The sequence below is a fragment of the Aristolochia californica genome, unplaced genomic scaffold (genome assembly GCF_029961685.1).
Source record: "Aristolochia californica isolate CCGP_79_NKW_82.1479 unplaced genomic scaffold, dmAriCali1.0.hap1 SCAF_12, whole genome shotgun sequence".
Taxonomy (NCBI): Eukaryota; Viridiplantae; Streptophyta; class Magnoliopsida; order Piperales; family Aristolochiaceae; genus Aristolochia; species Aristolochia californica.
In genome coordinates, this window is record NW_027181793.1 from 25947340 (window position 1) to 25956053 (window position 8714).

At 36.4% G+C, this 8714-nt stretch overlaps 1 long non-coding RNA gene across 1 annotated transcript; it reads right to left on the reverse strand.

The window, feature by feature from the left end:
* Window positions 1–515: 515 nt before the first annotated feature.
* LOC137947038 (uncharacterized) lies at window positions 516–5793 on the reverse strand. Its single transcript, XR_011111106.1, has 3 exons — window positions 5627–5793; window positions 5388–5491; window positions 516–869 (listed from the first exon to the last, which is right to left on the reverse strand). It is a non-coding gene; the product is annotated as an uncharacterized lncRNA (long non-coding RNA).
* Between the last annotated feature and the right edge of the window lie 2921 nt (window positions 5794–8714).

An 8714-nucleotide genomic window follows, 5' to 3' on the forward strand; every position in this document is an offset into this window, starting at 1 on the left:
GGAACTCGATTCAGCCCCATCTTTGGCGTCTATTTGATTGCGAGAATGTGAGAGCATTGGAAAAAAATGAAATAGTAAATATAGTTTATTGTCTTCTGTTTAGTTCTACTCTTAATTAAGAAACGAGAGGAGGTGGCATGAACTGTGAGGTAAGTTTAAAAGCGTGGGCTATATTGGTAGTGTAAATTGTTTCTATATTGATTAAAAACTTACTAGGCATCGATGCCATCAAATGCTGCAGCCTCTATGATGAATTAAAACTCTTGAGAATTGTTAGCGACCCATCACTGCATTTACAGACATACATGGAACTTTTCTGGAAAATTATTCATATCTATGATGTAGTTACAGTTAACGATTTCACTCGGCTGAAACATGTCAATCAGATGCTAGATAGTCGTTTGCATCTCGATAAGTTATGTCCACCATGGGAGCTTTTCAATGTCGAATCCTTTTTGTTTCCACATGCAGATAACTACACACAAAATGCACGAGAAAATAATTGGTTGCATATTACTAACAGTCTTACCAGATCTATTACAAGAGGATCATTTTGGCACGATTGCAGAAAATAATTATGAAATAATCGATCTACAGAGAGAGAGTGTACCCTATTGCCTATTTCTACCCCTGTTATTATTCACTGTGCTCTTCAGTGCAGATTTTGTACGTTTCTTGAAGGATTTCAGTTTAGCCTTCAAACCTGCTTACTTCTTTGCTGGTTTAGCAACTTGCTTAAGTGGCTTTTTTTTCAGATGATTCACCTTGCAACCTGGAAACATCCGTTACATCAACATCCTCATCCCAACGAGAGAGTTCCATAGTAGTCACCATGCTTGTAGCATCACCATTGTCATATATTTTTGTTCCTTCAAGTAAAAAGTTCCAACATCAGTAACTTCCATCAATAAAGACAACTTTAAGACTTATACTTGGTTCACATTTTCAAAAGAAAGTCATGAGTAAGCAGTAACTTCATGAAAAAAGCATTTTTGTGCTCTTGGCAAACATGCAACGGGTTATTACTTCCTTTCTCTCAAAAAGCAATTTGTTTTTTGTTTTTTGTTTTTTTTTTTGAAAAAGAGGATGTATTCAAGGCAAGTCAAGAATAAACAACTACGAAGGGAGCACTTCACTAACAATGAGCAATTGGAGGGAGGCTAAAGCATTAGCTGATTTGGTTACATGGTTCGAATTACACTCAAGAAGAGAAATAATATCTAAAACTTCATAAAAGGTTTTTCCAATGATGCCAAGGGGGATGGGATAAGGTGGAGCCCCATCCAATAATGGCTTTGGAGTCATCCTCAATTAGGAGCTAGCCTCTGAAGTGATCTCTGAAAACTATAAGTCCATGAAGAAATGCATGGATCTCCATGGTTGTAGAGTCAGCAATGTCCAAGGGACCTGAATATGAAGCAAGGACAGCTCCATCACTGTTTCTGATTACTCCTCCAAAACCAGCTTTGTGCGGGTTGAGTTTTAGAACACCCATAAGGAGAGGTGACCACTCCATAGTGGCCGTGGACTTGACCGGAGATGACATTTGGGCAATTGTCTGCCAATTTTCTTGAATAGGGTGACAATGAAGATGCTAAAATATTTTCCTGCTGTGAATCCACATGGTGATCAGACCAAAAAATGTGAATTGTAATATCATCCACTGTTGAAGATCTGTTGCTGAATCTATGGTTATTTCTTTCAGTCCATAGATCCCAAAGAATGTGAGCAATACATGCTAAAAGTAACTCTTTACAAGGACTAGGGATTTGAGTAACTTCGCTCATTTGACTAGCCGTATAAAGGTTGTTCGGGATGCAGAATTTGATTCCAATTTTGTTGAGCAAGTTGGTCCTTCCAAGCGAATAGACAGTGTAATAGTCTGTGATCAATCGATTCTTCCTCCAGGTCACAAAAGGGGCAAAGGATCTCCAGATTGGTATTCCCTCAGCGTCTAAGATTTGTGGCAGTGAGGATCTTCTTGAGGAGGGTGCTCCATATAAAGAAGCGAATCTTAGGGGGACCAAAAAGCTTCCAAGAAATCGCAGTAGTGTGAGTTTCAGCCATGGAGCTCTATTCTTTGAGATAGTTGTAACCTGATGACATAGTAAACTTGCCTCTATCATCACGAGTCCATACCATTGGATCAGTAGCTCTACTTCTGATTCTCATGGAACACAAGGAGGTGAGTAGCTTGCTGGCAGCAAGAGCCTCAATATCGTTCAAGCAAGGTTTTTGATTCTCATGGAACACAAGGAGGTGGTACAAGGTTTTTGATAGGCAGTCTTTGAAAAGGTTCCATCCAAATCCAGTATCAGTGATTTTGGGTATGTAAAATCGGGCCATGATCAGGTCTCCGGGGCATTCAACAATCTTGCATTCCATTGCTCTCTAATCTTGAAGATCGAGAAATAAAAAACTAGTTCTCCAGTCCACAGTTCACAAATTCGAACTTCTGCTCGTTGTTTGTGGAACTGTTTGATTTCAAATCATTTCAGTCGAAGACAAACCTTAAAAACTTAGATCTGGGTCATCAGAGAAAGCCACATACTCATTTAAGTGCTATAAAGTGTCTTGTCAGCTAATGATTTGCACTCAGCAGAGAAGAAAAAACGATCACTAGGACTACCTTTTATCTTTTCTACATCTATGAATAGAACCATAGATTTTAAGAAGGGTTGTTCATCCACAATTAGGTTTTATAAATATCCACTTAAGTTCTCACATATTTCTTAGCTAACAAAACTATAGGCTTTTCAGGGTCGTTTACCAAAAACTGACATTGTTTGTTCAGGGCCATCTTCCTCATGTTCACTAACATGTTCGTCAGGTATGGAGCCACTCCCTTGCATATTTTCTGATGATCCCACTCCATATAGAGCAAATTCTTTCTCAAGATTCCTCTACAAAACAATATGAGCACAGCAACAAACAGTTAAAGGAGGATAGAGGTGGTCAACAAATAAAATTGTTCTCACCAAAATGTGAGTGTTGTTCTAGATTGGTTTTGAACTCATTGAGGTGTAAATTTGTTAACGAATAATCCCATATAGATTAGTGGGTACAAAGATCTTGAGTTTATTAGTTGGGAAAACGGCTTTCTAACTTGGCTAGTCATTTTGGGATGGGCCTTGGACCCGACTTCACAACAATTTAGAACCAGTACTGATCAATTCCAGCAATTGAGACAATGAATTGATGAAAGATTAACCTAATAGCAAGAAACCAGGATGACACAAGCTATATGGATGATGATGCAAGCAGATTTGAGAAATTTCCTTAAATTGGGATCATCAAATACTTCTAAATCCCAACAATCAATCTCTTTGAAGATTTTCCCAGACTTCTAGACTAGTAGGGTAAAATTTCCAACAAAGTTGCCCCTCTTCTAGAACTCTTTTTCCTCTTCTATTTTCTCCCCAAATCACATATTTTACATGGAATCAGAGCAGGTACTCATATGTGGGCCTCCACCCAAATTATCCACATGTAGAGCCAAAAAAGAGGGCCTACACGTGAGGGGGAGTGCTAAAGAATAATCCCACATGGATTAGTGAGTACAAAGATCTTGAGTTTATTAGTTGGGAAAGAGGCTTCCTAACTTGGCTAGTCATTTTAGGATGGGCCTTGGACCCAACTTCACGAATTTAATGGAAGCCTTCTTTATAAGAATGCCCAGAGTATATTATCTTCAAAATATATTTTGTGTTTGAGAGCCACACCATTCAAATATATGGAGAGAGAGAGAGAGAGAGATTGGAGATCTAAAACCAGTAAAACCTTCTGCATCTTTATCAAATGTACTTTCATTCCAAACTGATGTTCAAATACAAATTAATATGGTTTAATGATTTTTTAGTAATGATTTGGTCATCCAACAACTACTCACTCCCGTAGTTAAAATTCTGATAAAGTCAATGAGAACTGCCATTACACATAAGTTTAATGATGGAAGTATGGGACTACCCAACCAATCGACACCAATAACCACTGATTTGCAACAGAAGTATGTTAAGGTTGTCAAACTCAGAACATAAAGGGGAAAAAAGAACAAACTAAAAGATCATCTTACAGCACTTGACAGCCATGCTGTGGCGTAATCAAAATTCCCAAATAAACAAATGTAGCTAATATACGGCAACTGGAGGTTTCATACTAGAATTTGAGACAACCACATTGAGTTGATTGATTGTTAATTGATCATTTCAGATCTGAACCAATTGGAAGTTAAACATGAATAATGATCAAATATTCAATTGTGTTGATAGCCTAGCATGAATTTTCCATTGAATTCTTCACCACGCCACTGGAGGAAAGAAATATGGGCAAGATACTGTTGACAACTATCACCAAAGTCAGTGGGCAACTGCAGTAAATGAATAAATAACTAAATATAGAAGATTCATCAACATGAAGACAATGGCTAAGAATGTCATCACGGTGTGGTTTGCGAAGTACTCCCCATGATTGGTTCTTGCAAGGAATGGAAAAATCAAAAGCAATGTCAGGACACCAATAGGTAGACACATTCAATCATTGAAACTCCATAGTCCCACCACCATACCTTCATTCCCGTTTCCCACACAAAGAGATGCTCGCTAAGACAATGAATTTCAACCCATCACTCTCTCACATGTAATATGCCAAAAAAATCATACTTTATATCAAATACATCACTTAGTTCTCTGATAAACATTTGGTGAAGTTCAGAAATATCAGTAGACGAGTTTTTTTGAGTTTATATACTTCAAATGTGGTGTGCTCGAAGACATCAAGACACCAGTGTTTCAGAGGTCCAAAAGAATACAGACAAAAAGTTGTCTCAATAAGTACATGATGAAGTGATTATGCAGAAAGATTCCAATAACTATAAAGAGAAGGGAGAAGGGAAATTGAAAACAGAGCAAAGTGACTTGAAACCTTTTTTTTTAAACCGTAAGTGGTTTGAAACCTACTGGTTGCATTCTCAATTATCTCGGAAATCACTAGCTTGGCTGCAAAGAAAAATTACACTCCGTGCAAAATAACTAGACCAAGTATACTCAAATAGATGAATGTTAGGTTAACATGAAGGCAAGTAAAAACGTCTCACATTGTTGGCCTATAAGTGCAATGTCCATCCATGCCAAAGAACTCATAATACTTATAAATTGTATGCAACAAGCTATTTTCTTTATAATAAATTCTAAAGTTCACCACGCAAATTCATCCTGATCATTAACTTTTATTTTTAACGTGATAACTGACAGAAACCTCTACTGACACCCAACATATATCTTTAAGAGGTAAGTCATTTTCAATGATCTATAAATGCAATTAACAGACAAAAGAACTAGAATATTCAACTTAAAATTTAAAACCAATAAGAACAAGCACACCGATCATACCTTTTTACGTTGTTGAATGCGCTTGAGCCTTTCCTTTTCCTGTAACTGCCTTTGAGCTTCTTGTCTCCTTCTTCTTTCTCTTATGGAACCCAGTAACAAAATCCCTATTACATAAAAAACATTTAAAGTATAACTAAGATAACGTCCCGCCAAAATTAGTGCCTTATTGCATCATTGTCAACCTACTCAAAAATAAAGTTCAATGTAAAATTAACATGAATGAGAGAGAGAGAGAGCACTTGAGATCTTTGTAATTGAAACTAATAGAGAGCCCTTTATTCCGGAGAACTCTTTTTTTAATGTGACGGGCGCGAACGCTAGGATTCGGGGTCTCTCCGTCTTGGCTTTCTTTCATTATTGGAGCAGGAACAACCACGAGAAATTGAGCAGCTAACAAAACCAGAGGTGGTAGCATCGACCCGACCTGATCCTGCGTATGTTCCATCATAGTTTAATTTAAATATTTCGAACTCGACAGCCGACCGCAGCCTCGATCCCAACCTCGAGTTTAAAATTTTAATGTAGTTCGAGCCCAAAAACGTTTAAGGAGTTTGAACGCCAACTCGAGCTCGACAAGTTCGAGCTGCAATATATATTTAAAATTTTACATAAAATATATGTTAAATAAATTATATATAAAATTATTAATATATTTTACATAAATTTGGACATGACTTTTACATAAATTTTAGAATGACCTCTACTTAAAATTGGGCATACATTTGTATATTAACCCTGCATAAAATTATCTTTGCATAAAAATCTTTTGCCTAGATAAATATTTACTTAATTATTTACATATAAATTATTAAGTCAAATAAATACAAGTAAATATTATTTTGTATCTTATTACATGTTACTTGAGAATTGGATAAAGTGAGGGGTAATTTTTGTAAGTTTTAAGGCCACATGCGTAAGTAGAGGGTCTTTCTTTATATTCTATAGGAGAATAACTTATTAAAATATTTACTTAAAATAATTTAGTTATATTTTAATTCATATTATACATTTTTTTATATTTTATAAGATTTTATACTATAATTTAAGCATATAACATTTCAAATATTTTATATTCCATCGTCATCTTCTTCCATGATAAGTATTTTCCATAGAATAAATTTTTTTATTAATTTAATTGTTTCCGATTCACATGCTCTTATTTCATTAAGATAACTCAAATATGAAATATGATTTGAAATCATTAATTATTTTGATTATTTACCAGACATTTAAAATATCCCAATTATTCAAATTGAGAAGTTACATTTCCTCAAATATCTAAATTACTAAACCCTCATTGTCCCTGACAACTTAACTATTTTTTTTCTCTCTCTCGGCTTCTCCACTCTAGTTGCAAATCTGCTAAAAAACCAAAGCCAAAGTCTCCCGCTTCCTCTTTCCGTCAAAACTCCTCCGCCCAAGACATTGGAGGAAGTTTTTTGCATTCTGATATGAAGTTAGTCGGATTGGAAAAGTTCCTCGCAGCCTATTTGGATGACAGAGTGAAATTGTTGGATATGTGTAACTGTTAAGCACCTAACCAATACTACCCAAAAGACCGGCCTGTTAGGAGCGGAAGGCATAGGTACTTAACCCCATGACCATAACAGTACACCCCACCTTTGTGAGCCGACGTCCACAGCGGTTTAACACTCAACGACGGGTGCCGGGTCAAGATCCCATAATCCCTTACGGCAACCATGTCCGGGGCTTGCGACACCCATGTCCGGGGCTTGCGACACCCGCGTCGGGACTCCCCTCGGGGAATCAAATTCACAACGTGGGAGCCCACTCTAATACCAAATGTTAAACACCTAGCTAATACTACCCAAAAGGCCGACATGTTAGGAGCGGAAGACATATGTACTTAACCACCTAGGACCATAAATAGTACACCCCCCCCCCCTCCTGAGCCGATGACCATGACGGCAATAACACAACAACGCTCGCCGGTGGAGGGATCCCATAATCCCTGCCGATGTCACGCCAGGGGCATGTGGTCCACCCGTGCCATGTAATTGCAGGGATTCGAAGTCAGGACGCAGTGCTCGCTTTGATACCAAATGTTAAACACCTAGCCAATACTACCCAAAAGACCGGCCTGTTAGGAGCGGAAGACATAAGTACTTAACCACCCAAGACCATAACAGTAACTCGGTGTCAGTGGAGATCGAGAGGTTTCAGCAAGTCTCATAAGAGCGTCTACTAGGGTTCAATTTTTTTCATTTGTACGGAGGAACCTTGCCTCACTTGTTTCCGCGACTCCTGGTTCTCTTTTGAATCAACACTATGAGTTTTACGAGGAACGCACCGTCTATGTGTAGAGTGTTTGTGTCTTTCGAATAATTGATGACCAGAGATGAAAAAATCAAAGAGGAAGAAATCTAAAAGGAATAAATTGGAAATGGCCCATTTTCGCTCGCATACAAAATTGTTACTGCAGAATCCCGACATCCCGATTCGAAGAATGAAACCCGATGAAGTTGCTCAGGCCATTGTTAAGTTAACGAGTCGGCTCACGAGCTTTTGAACAGAACCATGATTTGGTCGAGCTTGACTCGTTAACTCAAACGAGTTTGAGATCCAAATAAATCGAATTGAACTGGACTGAAACGAAACCAAGTTTGAGCCGCTTACGAACTGGCTCAGTTCGATGACACCCTTATCAATAGGATCCCTCGGAGCGCGCATCAATTACTTTACAATGACCTTTTAACTATAGGTAAGGGCATGTTCGGAATTCTATAGATATTATTAGTTGGTATCACAAAGTTAATTACCATTAAAATTAAAGCATTCATTTTATAAATTAACATTTCCTTATAAGAATATCCCTAAAAATAAAAAGGAAAAACGTATGTACCTCTTTTTAATTTAACTATAAATATCGAAATTAATGAACTAAAACTTAGTTTCTATCTTATGCTATACTTATTTATTATCCTTTATATTCATAGTCGATGTTTATTTTGGTATATTTTATTTTAGTTTTTAATAGTAATATGAAAAGCTGACATTACTGTAAAAAATATGAAGCAAATGATATTTTCATAAATAAATAAAACTTTGTAAACATAAAGAAAATGTTGGAGGCATTAGTTGGATTCCCTCTAAAATAAAATAATAACTATTTTCATTAATAAGTTAAACATATAATTATTAAATGTAAACATTAATATAAATATATAAATATATTTATATTATATTACATATCTATATGTTTAAATTTATATAATTTATAATTCTAAAATATTAATATTAATTTAAAATTCCTGAATATTGTTCAAGTAATATTTCAATTTCAGTTATAAAATTTAATTTATTGAA